This window comes from Triturus cristatus, chromosome 3_1, assembly GCF_964204655.1.
Source record: "Triturus cristatus chromosome 3_1, aTriCri1.1, whole genome shotgun sequence".
In the NCBI taxonomy this organism is placed as follows: Eukaryota; Metazoa; Chordata; class Amphibia; order Caudata; family Salamandridae; genus Triturus; species Triturus cristatus.
Genome location: NC_140583.1, coordinates 1,133,036,604 through 1,133,049,059, shown reverse-complemented (window position 1 = coordinate 1,133,049,059; position 12,456 = coordinate 1,133,036,604).

Sequence of the window (12,456 nt, the reverse complement as noted above, 5' to 3'; positions counted from 1 at the left end):
TACCAGGAAACCAATTGGCATACCGATAACGCTTATCACTGAAAAGGTAGCAGGTATATTCTGAGCTTGCTAGAAGGACAAAGTAGAGGGAAGCGCTGCTTTGTTAACTAATGGTATGTTCTCTAGTAGGGCAGAGGTAAGCGCTGCTCTCGAGAAAGACAGAAGTCTGCATGAATGATCTACATTTTCCCTGTATGGCAGAGTGTGTATGAAAAAGGAATTTTGATTAATGGCGAAACTCTAGTGTTAATTAATCCTAGAGAAGCGGTTAGTTGATGCTTGATAGAAGGGTGAAGTAGAGGGATGTGCTACTTTATCAACGAAAGTACTAATTCCGTAGTAGGACAGAGGTAAGAGCTGTTCTCGGGAAAGGCGGGATTCTCGTGAGAAAGGTCTTTTGCTGTTCTTTGGTTAGCGAATCAGGCAATGGAGATGTTTTAGTGTTGTTACTAATCGAATCGTAAAAGTTGCAGTAAGAGTTCACGGAGCGGTCTTGTAAAGGAGGGGGAGACGAGAGGAGAGCAGAAGCTGCCGCAGCGGCTGCTGATGTCAGAACAATCCCGCTGGGATTGGACAGTAGGTTGGAGGCGTAAAACGCTCCGGATTGGTGCGTTAGTGTAAAGCCGCGCTAGGAGTGGAGAAATACAGTGTGACGTAGAAACTCCCTGATTGGTGTGTTAGTAAGAGTCGCGCTGAGATTGGAGGATTGTGATAGTGACGTAGACTCTCCTGATTGGTGCGTTAGTAAGAGTCGCGCTGTGAGTGGACAGAATAGCGGTACCATTGTAAGAAGATTAAACGGTACACGGAAATCGAGAAAATGTATTACCAACCACTAGAAAAGAAGAAATCGTGGTTTGGGAAAATTAAAAGGTGGTTCAAGAAAGATAAAGTAGTTGAGACTAGGGAAGGACAATTACTTCCTCCACCGAAAACACCCGCATCTACAATGATTGCGAAATATGGGTATCATACTTGTATTTGGTTAGATAATTGGGTAAAATACACTAAGGACGACGGAGTCCTGGCGTTTCCAGAACATGGTTCCTGTAATTTGGCTGTTTTGAGGAATCTTCGAGACAAAATTATAGACTTAGAACCAAGACCTAGACCGACGCAGTTTGAGGCATTGATGGAATGGGAAGACGAAATGCATGAATGAGAAAAGCAGAGAAGTGGTAGGGGTTACCGATATATGTTCGGTAGATCATACGGACATGAGACACATGACAACAGGATGAAAAGGTGGCGGAATGCAAGTATGACTGAGGGTATGTATCCTGTGAGAATGGTAGGAGAGAATGAAGGGAGAAAAAGAACTGAGAAAAGGCGTAATGTGGATTTGAATGGGTATGAAGTGAATGAATCAGAAGATGATGTTCTTGATGAGGTGTTTTACAAAAACCCACCACCGTATAGACCTGCACCAGAAGCATTGTCACCAAGTGCCCCAACGAGAGAAACATTACGAATAATTAAAGCAGAGACTATGTCACCAGAATTAGGGAAAAGTTACTGTGCAAGAGAGATAGAGAAACAGACAGAAAGTAGGGTAAATGGTGAGAATTCAGTAGAACTGGCCAAAACTACCCTAGAATTAACCGAGAAAATAAGAGAATTGACCAAAACTCTAGAAGCCGTAACAGTTCCAGTAACGCTAGGTCCAGTAATGCCCATATTTGAGAAACAAAAAGATACTGAACATTGTTTGACAGTGCCGTACAAAAGCTAAAATCTAATTGAAAATGCTGAACGGAGTCAAATTGAGAATCCGTGGGGACCGACAATAAATATGTTTGAACCGGGCGTTTCAAATAATCCATTTGTAAACCAAATTTATGCTGAAAAGAGCAGAATGACAATGGAAACATTATTAGAACCACAAAAGGCCCCAGAACAAAATAATGTAGACAACCCAGCAGGAACTTCCGTAGAAGAATTAAGCGAATGGCTCAGAGACTTACAGAAAAAGGATCAAGAATCCCAGTCAATAGATGTGGCCAAATTACGAATGGTATTAGAAGAATTAATAGTAGGAACTATCCCGACTGAGAAATTGAAAAACTACCAGGATGAGGAATTGTTGTTTCTCTGTAAGAGTGCAACCTGGAGAGCGAAAAACTTGCATGAAAGATTAGAGGAAATTGCAAACGAAATGGGTATAGATTTTGACAAGGTAAAAGCATTGCAAAAATCCTATCGAGTTGATTTCACTGAGAAGGATATAGAGAACATGAATACCACAGGAAGGATAGGTCAAATTAAGGACATAATCGGTTTGTTGAGAAAATGGGGAGATGTGGACAGATGGAGAAGTAAGTGGTGTAGAAGACGTGATAATATTACAGAAAAGATAGTTTCAGCATTTCCCGTTAGAGAGAAAGAAAAGGTAACAACGGAATACCCCATGAGAGAGATTCCAGGAGGAGGGTATGTACATGTTCCATGGACAAGACAGGACATTTTGTCTTTCACAAATGATTTCCCTCGACTACGCGAAAAGCCCGTCGAGTGGTACCGACAGGTAGACAGATTTGTAAAATTGGCAAAGGTATTATGGATAGATTTGAATAGTCTATTCGATATAATAGTACCAGCAGATTTGTGGACAGAATGTAAGCTGATGATAAATTGGCCTACTCAGGAGTATCCTAGGGACCCTAAGACGGGAGCTCCTGATCCAGAAGTAATGAAGAAATATGATCAGGTTATGGCATTTCTGAAAAATAAGGTACCCCCTAAAGAGACCGATTGGGTAAAAATTGACAGAACCCAACAGGAAAGCAAGGAGTCAGTGCATGCATATTATGAGAGGCTAATTCAGGCTTTTAAACAGTTCAGTGGAGATGAGAACCTGAGTGATAAAGATTTGAGTCACTTCGTATACAGATTTGTATATGGTTTACGCCCAGAAATCGGTGATATGATAAAGCAGCATACAGTTGATTGGCAAAATAAGAAAATAGATGAAGTTTTGAGACATGCAAAATATTTCAGCAATGAGATTGAGGCAAAACAGCAGAAACTGAAAGAAAAGGCAATGTGGGTACAGGTAAAGGTAGCCGAACGACTGGAAGCTCAGTTGGTAGAACAAGCAAACAATCCAGGAGCAAGACAAAGATTTGGTCCAGGGAAAGGGAAAGGTAATATAGAAGAAGCTAAAAAGAAATTTCCATGTCACAATTGCGGTGAGTTAGGGCATTGGAAATCCGAGTGTAAAAACCCTCCAAATACTAATATTGAAAATCGATCGTTGAATCCACAGGTGCAGAAAGAGGTGGGTGGTCAACTGCAGCAACAGCAGCAGGTGGTTACTTCCCAGAATCAGGTGCCAAAACCACCTTTTCCACAGAACAGAAACTCACAGAAGTATAGTAAGGAATCGGGATTCTACAATGAAGAACAGGTAAATAAACCATCACGCGCTCGCACTGTTTGGCAGTATTGTCTGCAACATGATGAGAGTGATTCAGAAATGGATTATTGACGGTGCCGAAGGGAGGAAGAAGAGTGCGTACTTGGCGCAACTCTAGAAGTAGACCAGACAGGACCATTTGTAGATGGGAAGATTAATGATGATAACATTATTTTCCTAGTGGACATTGGCGCTACTCGATCTACTGTTAGATCAGCTGATGTTAAGAATCTTCCTCTTTCGGATGAAACAATCCAAGTAGTTGGTGTATCTACCCAACAGTTAAAAACATTCCTTACAGAACCCGTAAAAGTTAGTATAGGGAAATTTTCTGAAATGCACCGATTTGTGGTGTGTGACACTAGTCCTGTAAACTTGCTAGGTAGGGACCTGTTGTGCAAGATGAATTGCACTATATTTTGTACTCCGGATGGAATAGCTTTTGAAACACCAGATGAGGATGTATTGTATAAAATGACCATAGCTAACAGAGAATGTGAGAATATTGGAACATATGCAGTATTTAATCCAGATAAACTGCCTAAAGAATTGAAACTGTCTGTAAAAGCAGAGGTTTGGGATTTTACCGGAGAAGATGTAGGGCTAATGAGAAACGTAGACCCACTAAAAATTACTGTCAAAGATGTAGTTAGCTATCCAAACATTCTCCAGTATAGATTGACACCTGAAATAATTGAAGGAGTAACTCCAATAATTGAAAAAATGATCAAGCAAGGAATTCTGAGAGAGATAATGAGCAGTCCATGTAACTCACCCATAATGGGCCTGAAAAAGCCAAATGGGAAGTTCAGAATAGTGCAAGACCTGAGAAAGGTAAACAAAATCGTTGTACCATGTTGGCCCATTGTACCAAATCCATCAGTGATTTTGTATCAGATTCCCCATGATGCAGAATGGTATACAGTAATTGATTTGTGCCATGCGTTCTTTTCTATTCCATTATATCACGACAGTCAGCAAATTTTTGCGTTTCGGTTTGGAGACCGTATTTTGGCATGGTGCCGAATCCCACAGGGGTATACAGAAAGCCCCTCAATATTTAATCAGTTGTTGAAAAAGTCATTGGAAAGTCTGCAAATGCCCGAAAGTTCAGTACTAGTACAGTATATCGACGACCTCCTTGTGGCATCGAAAACTTGTGAAGCTTGTGAGGTAGACACTATAGCCTTACTAAATCACCTGGCAGATGGAGGATTAAAAGTGTCCCCAGCCAAATTGCAGTATTGTAAGAAAGAAGTACAGTATTTGGGACATAACATTGAAAAAGGACTGAGGAAAATAACAATAGACAGAATCAGAATCATAAAAGGAATGAGAGCCCCCATGACTCAAACAGAAGTGAGAAAGTTTCTGGGAATGGTAGGGTACTGCCACCAGTGGATCAGCAACTTTTTGCTGATTGCAAAACCTCTGGTACGGCTAACAAGGAGTGATGTAAAAGATCCCCTTGAATTGAACAAGGAAGAATTAGCAGCATTCAGAAAATTGAAAGAAGTATTGTGTGAAGCCCCAGCATTGAGTATGCCTGATTATGAAAAAGAATTTGAGTTATATTGAAGTGAAAGAAATGGATGTGCACTTTCTGTGTTAATCCAGAAGCATGGAAGATTGAGGAGACCGATTGCATATTATTCATCAATGCTTGATCCAGTAGCCGTAGGCTTACCTGGTTGTCTGAAAGCAGTAGCTGCAACATGTCGAAGTTTGGAGCAGAGTGAAGGAATTGTGATGGGATATCCTTTGAAAGTGTTTGTACCTCATGATGTGGCGATTCTTTTAACAAGGAGTCGTACTCAGTATATGACACATAGTCGGCTGACTAAGTATGAGAAAGTCATATTAGGTGCAACGAATGTGAGCCTTGCAAGATGTGTGAATGTGAATCCAGCAACGTTGTTACTAGATGCTGAGAATGTGGAAGTGAGAGATGAAGCAGATCATGATTGTTTGGATGTGCTTGAGTATTGTACGAAACCACAACCAGACATAAAAGATGTACCTTTGGCAGAAAATGATTATGTAATGTTTGTTGATGGGTCATGTTTGAGAACAGAAGAAGGGGTGTTGAGTGCAGCATATGCAGTGTGCACGGTTTCAGCAGTGATGGAAGCATCCTATCTAAAAGGAGTAAAGTCTGCCCAAGTAGCAGAATTAATGGCTCTGACTCGAGCATGCAAAATTGGGAAAGGTGTGAGAGTGACTGTGATAACTGACAGCCAGTACGGCTTCGGAGTTGTCCACGATTTTGGCCAGTTGTGGCTACAAAGAGGATTCCTAACGTCAAGTGGAACTCCTATAAAGAATGCTGAAGTGGTTGGAAAGTTGATTGAGGCGATACAGCTGCCTAAACAATTGGCTGTGGTAAAATGTGCTGCCCATAACCAAGGGGAAGATTACGTTACTGTCAGCAACAGATACGCCAATGACATGGTGCAGTACTGTGCCAGAAATCAGTATTCAGTCAATCGGGCAAAGGAGAAAGAAATGACTTCCTATTCCTTAATGTTTACTAACGTTGTAGGGACATGGGAAGAAGTGAGACAATTGCAGGAGGTAGCAGGAGATGAGGAAACAAGGCAGTGGGTAAAAGCTGGATGTGCACCAAGGGAAAAGGATCATGTGTGGGTCTATCGAGATGGAAGACCAGTCATGCCTGATAGCATGTTGTCTACCATGGCACGGATGTATCATGGCCAGGGACACATAGGGAGAGATGCTATGATCAGGTCGTTTAAGCAGACCTGGTACAACCCAAAATTCAGAATTATATCAGAGAGCCCATGTCAGAGATGTTTAATTTGTCAGCAATACAATCCTGGGAGAAAGACAGTGGTGAGCCTAGGAACTATAGGCCGAGAAGGAGGGCCTTTTACCAGAATGCAGATAGATTTTATTGAGATGCCAACATGTAACAGATTATGGTACGTTCTGGTCATAGTCTGCCTATTCTCCAGATGGGTAGAAGCATACCCGACAAGGAGAAATGATGGATTGACAGTAGCAAAGCTGCTTTTGAGAAAATTCATCCGCAGGTTCGGGTTCCCAGTAACCCTTGAATCAGACAGAGGAGGGCATATCTATAATGAGATTGTGAAATTGGTCAGTGAAGCATTGAATGTACAACAGAAACTGCACTGTGCCTACCAACCAGAGGCTTCTGGTGTGGTTGAGCAAATGAATGGTACAATCAAAAACAGACTTGGGAAAATGTGTTTGGCCACAGGAATGAAATGGCCTGATGCCTTGCCTCTAGTTTTGATGACCATACGTGCAACCCCAGATAGAACTACAGGGTTAAGTCCTCATGAAATAATCATGGGACGTGCAATGAGGCATGCTTATATACCAGTCAACAAACTGATGACGATTTCTGATGACTTGGTGTTGGAGTACTGTAAAGGCCTGGCTGACGCAGTTCATTCTGTGTTTCATCAGGTTGGAGCGGATGCCACCACCCTTGAAAAGAAGCCAGCCCATGATCTAAACCCAGGGGATTGGGTGAGGATAAAGGTCCACAGAAAAAGAAACTGTTTGGTTCCCAGGTGGGGAAAACCAAGACAAGTCATTCTGACCACGACAACAGCTGTGAAGTGCGCTGGACTGAAAAATTGGATTCATGCCAGCCATACCCTGAGAATACCGAATCCAGTGGATTGCAAGGAGAAAGAGTACTATGACGAATCAGAGTCAAGTACTGAATCAGACAAAGAAGAACCAAAAACACGAGAAAATCCTGAAAGGGGGGAAAATGAACCAAAACAGATTCTAGTCCCCAGACGTGTCTCTCTGGGAAGAAGACTGCAGATTTCTGACAGCTCAGACTCTGAAGACGAGCAAAGAAAGAAATGTCCTAGAAAAGAACCTAAAAAGAAGGAAGGAAAAGACAAAGAACAAGCAGTAAAAGAAAGTCAAAGAAAACGAATCCCAGATGAAAATTTGAGAGAAATTCGACCTGAAATAATAGATTTGAATGAAGAAGGGACAGATACAGTAAGAGAGGGACAGATTGCGGAAGACCCCCGAGGAGGTGTAGGGAACTGCAACATCCAGTTAGGTGAAGGGACAAGTAGTCAGCAGGAAGATTGCGTGCCGGAGACCCGAGGAGGGAAAAAAGTAGGGAAACCGGAACAAGTGGTGGATAAAGAGACTGGTGAAAAGGAGAGGCAAGTTGGGACAGAGTCAGAAGAGAGTGAGAATGAAATACCAGAAGGTCGAGTTCTGAGAAAGAGAGCTTGGAGAGAAGAAAAGAATGAAAAGAATGTCAAAGAAAGTAAATTGAAAAGAACTGTAAAACCAGAAGTTTGGCCGAACAAAATAAAGAGACTAAGATATCAATTGACTCGAGTGAAATCATTAAGAGCTGAACAGGTGAATGAAGTCACGAGTCAGGAAAAATCAAAGGAGGAAGAAGCAGTTGTAACCAAAGAGTCCGGAAGGACAAGAAAACCTAACCAGAAGTATAAGTCGCCGGAATGGACGTAAGTGGCCCTGCCTGAAGAACCTCAAGAGACAGACAGTCAAGGAAATCCAGAGGAGGATTTACTGAAAGTGGTTAAAGAAGAAGAAGAATCAGAAATCCTGAGAGTTCTCTTGTCCGACATTGGAGAAGAAGAAGCGGAGATTCAGGAAATTCTGTATCCTGACTGGGAGAAGGAGGCAAAGGACGATGAGATGCCAAACTGAATAAATAAAGAAGATGTTGATGTGGAAAACGATAATAAAAGAGAAGAAGTAGAAAACTAGTGGAACCAAGTAGAAGGTTAGAAGCTTTGGGTTAGAAACTGGTCACAAAGTAGAAGAGGCTAAGTCAAAAGACACGGTCTATTTTAGTAAAATGGCTAACACAGATGGTAGTAAAAGTAGATGTACATTCATGAAAATATGGTGTCAAACATGTTGCTGTTGTACAGGATTATTAATGCTTTTATGGAGCATCCTAACTCTTGTTATATCATTTAAAGTCACAATAGATACAATAGAAGGACATGGTCAAAACAAAAATAACATAGGTAAAAAGGTAGTATCGACTGTAGAAACAAACATTCATTTGCATAAAGATAGGTCTATTAACGATTTCTCTAATAATGTATTTTCAAAATTATTGTATGAATATGTGAAGACTATGGATGTAAGGGACTGCTACGTCTGCATGCAGTTACCTGCTTCTGTGGCCGAAGGAGTGACTTATCATCACCTTCCAGCTACTTGCGGAATAACATGTAGTGTGATAGCTAGTTTATTTTATGAGATAGGGAAATTAGAGTATTATTTTTCAGATGTAGATAACATTTTTGCATTGGTGCCTGCTAATAATAAGCTAAATAAGGTGAGACCTGCAAAAGTTTTAGGTGAATTTTTCCTAGAGACTAGTGAACTAACATTAGAAGCTGCGTTTAAATATAATCTGACATGCAGTTTACAGAAAGAAGAAAAGACATTTTTGGATATGGTTGAGGAAAGAAGGCATAAGATGCACAAAAAGGCATCAGAAGGAAAGGTTGAGAAAACAGCCTGGGACATAGAAATGGAGAAACATCTGACAAAAGGAGAGTCAACACCAACAATAGCTTTAGATAGGCCTCAGAAAGGAAAACGTTGTATAAGAAGGAATCAAACTGCATATTATAATTTTTTTGTAGGTAATAGTGAGTGCCTTGATACATACCAAATCATGGGTGGATGGGGATTCAAAGGTGGAAGAGATCCAGTATTTCCTGGAATATATTTTATCTATGGGAATAGGGCATATTATCGTTTGCCAGACCATTGGTATGGCACATGGTATGTAGGCCTGGTATTTCCAAACATCTTTCACATGGACAGAGAAGAGGGTGTAAATAGTTTAAATAGTCATTCAGTGCGAAGAAAGAGAGAATCTTGGGCAGAAATTGTGGGTGACATCTTTTGTGCATTGATACCGGCAGTGGGAATATCTCTGAATGCAAATAAAATTAGAAGATTGTCTACAGTAGTGGATCGCTTGTCAACAAGCACTACTCATGGATTCTTATTAGTTAATACTGAAATGGTTGCCATGCGTGCTATGGTAATGCAAAATCGACTTGCCCTTGACATTGTTTTGGCAAAAGAGGGTGGAGTCTGTGGAATGCTGAAAGTTCAACATTGTTGCACTTACATTCCAGACGAAAGCAAAGATCTTAAGATTTACATTAAAATTATTACTGAATTGCACGATGAACTTGTACCACCGGAGGTTGAAGATGTATGGACAAGAATGGGAAAGAAAATAGCTGCTATTAACAATTTCTTAGCTAAAATAGGTAGTACTGTTATAGGTAAAATTTTGTTTCCATTAACATGTGTGATAGTTGCATTATTAGTGATAAGATTTGGGTGTATGTGTTGCAGAAAAAAGAAATCAAATAATAAAATAAAAAGAGATAAACTTAAGAGAAAAGGAAAAGATCCAGAAAAGGATTTAGAAGAAATAGCATTAGATGAGTGGAAAGACAGTATGTATAAGAAAGCAAAAAGAGATGAATATGAAGAAACTGAATTTTGAGCTATCAGTAAGAAGTCATTTCAAATTTCCGTAAAAGGGTACTAAAATTTGGGTGTTTTGTGGTGATAAAATCACCAAAGGGGGGATTGCTGGAGTGAGGTTTTCCCTAAGAATCGTATACCTCCTCCATTTTATCATTTTGAATTAAAAAGAATAATTGACTAATATTAATAGTATTAATGGTTTGCTGTGCTTGATTTAATCAACATTACTAATTTGAAAATACACGTGGGAAACGTATTTGCATGGCCTGATTAATATGTAAACTAATTTCGTATGCATACTAATGTCAGAAGTTTAGAATTTGCATGTTATATGTTGCTTTTGTTATGTGATTTGTGAATCGTGCTTTAAATTGTGAGTATAAACCGCAATGCGTGTTGCTTTTGCTAGATAAATACATACACATAGAGGGTTTAGTGAGGGAATAACATTTTAATAGTCATTTCCATGTATTAATTACATTTGTATCTCTTTGCTTAACTTGACCTTTCTGGAGTGGCCACAAAATGGCTGCCATCCCAATTTTGACAGACAGACGAGATACAGAAGTCACTGAGTGAACTGCGCCTGCGCTAAAAGATGAGCAACAATAACCTCGTCCTGACCGCAGGCAGACTGTACTCGTGAAGGTCACACCGGGAGGAGTGCCAATCCTCAAACAATGGACATCCCTAAACTAAGAACTGTTATAATTGATGACACCATGGACACAAACCCGTATGGGAATGAACATGCCCTGAATGGACTAGAAACTGTTGCAATTTATTAATAAATTGAGAATTACATCTAATGTAACATTGAATGCATGGGAATCAGGAAGAATGATCCTGGTTCCACCAATCGGATTTGTTCTAAAACATATATTGTAACATTTGTTGATGAATTTATTATAAAAGAAGTAGACTAGAGAAGGTCCATAGGCTTTTAGGCGAGTCGCTTACTTGATTTCCTGACGTTATGCTGACGGAGAGGACGGTGACACTGCTGGACAGCTGCTTGCCAGAGACTCTGACGGACTGATCAGATGCCCAATTAATTTACGAACTGGTTAATCGATTAATGGGCATAAGAGACAAAAGATCTGAATTTGACACAGAGGACGCCATTTAGCCATATTAGTTAAATATGCGAACCAAAATATTGAATGCTTCATGATTTTCTTATGCTTAATTAGATAAACATATTAATTCATTTAAGAACTGTGTTGGGTTATTATTTGAAGTGTTTTGATGTATATTGTTTAGAAGTATAAGATGTCGCTTTACCCAGCAACTGGCTGATCCATAGCCTATAGTATGGGAGGAACTGCTAGATTATAAAAGTATGAGACCCTGGTGAGGTAGGGAGGAATAGGTGAACGTGTTACTCATCAGGGAACTTGTATGTTGTTGCCTCCCATTTCCAGCGCATGGAATAAGTGAAAGGAATTCCCCTCTCTCTCTCTCTCTCTCGAGGACCATTGATCTAAAGTAGAATGAATGATTGGTGTTATGGGCCCCACCAGTGAATGAATGAATGAATGTGGTTGTTGAAGAAGATCCATTGTCTGTGACGTAGTGAGGGCATTCTTGGTATTCGGCGCTGGAGCACTCTCGTCACAAGGCAGTTTGCACTAGTCCATTTTTCCTGTCAGTGCCGCCTAAAACAGAATCAACTACTAACCATGAAAGCAGAGAGAGGCCAGAGCTGCCGACTTTGGAGCTTCAGGACCAGGTTCAAGTCTGGGTGTCAGGTTAACATCCTGTGATTGTGTGTGAATTTCCCTGGGCCTACCATAAACAAATGTGTCATTAACGGGTGCTCATGAAAAGCGCCAGGTTTGATTATTAGGTGCCGGAGTAGAGCACCAAAAAACACAGGCTCAAATTAAGCACTGCCATATGGCGTTGTGGTGGGTGTCCCCATGCAAATATCATGGTTTTTGATGCATTCCCAGATTTACCAAGCCTGGTAACATTGGAATGTGTCAAACAGATATGCCTCCCCAGGTGAGGCATAATGAGGAGAAATATCTCTATTTCTCCTCGTTTTGCCCTCTTTCCATGTGTGCTGCATATTTTAGCACACATAGAAATAGGAAAACACCCCTATGTATTGTTTTTGTGCGAAAGGGTGCCCCTACCTACAACAGGAGCAACCTTGTGCAAGGGTACCTGCATTGCCTAAACAGCGCCAGCACAGGGGAAAAGGACAGGAATGAACCGTATTGCTTATTAAGGTTAATTCCTGCCCTTCAACAGTGAAGCAGGGCAGCACAGCCACATGACTTGCTGTAATGCTCTGCTTAACTGTTTTCATAAAGATGCTCCTAATAGCTCAGCTTCAACCTCAGATTCCTGAGACTCATTACAGCACTCTACTCAAAAGCTAATTGCGGATTACTGCACACAGAAAATCTGAACCATGTCAGTAATGAGGCCAAGGGGCACTTGGACCAATAAGGACAAAGTAGTCTGGACAGGGGGAATCACTAATAAGATTAAGGCTCCCTATT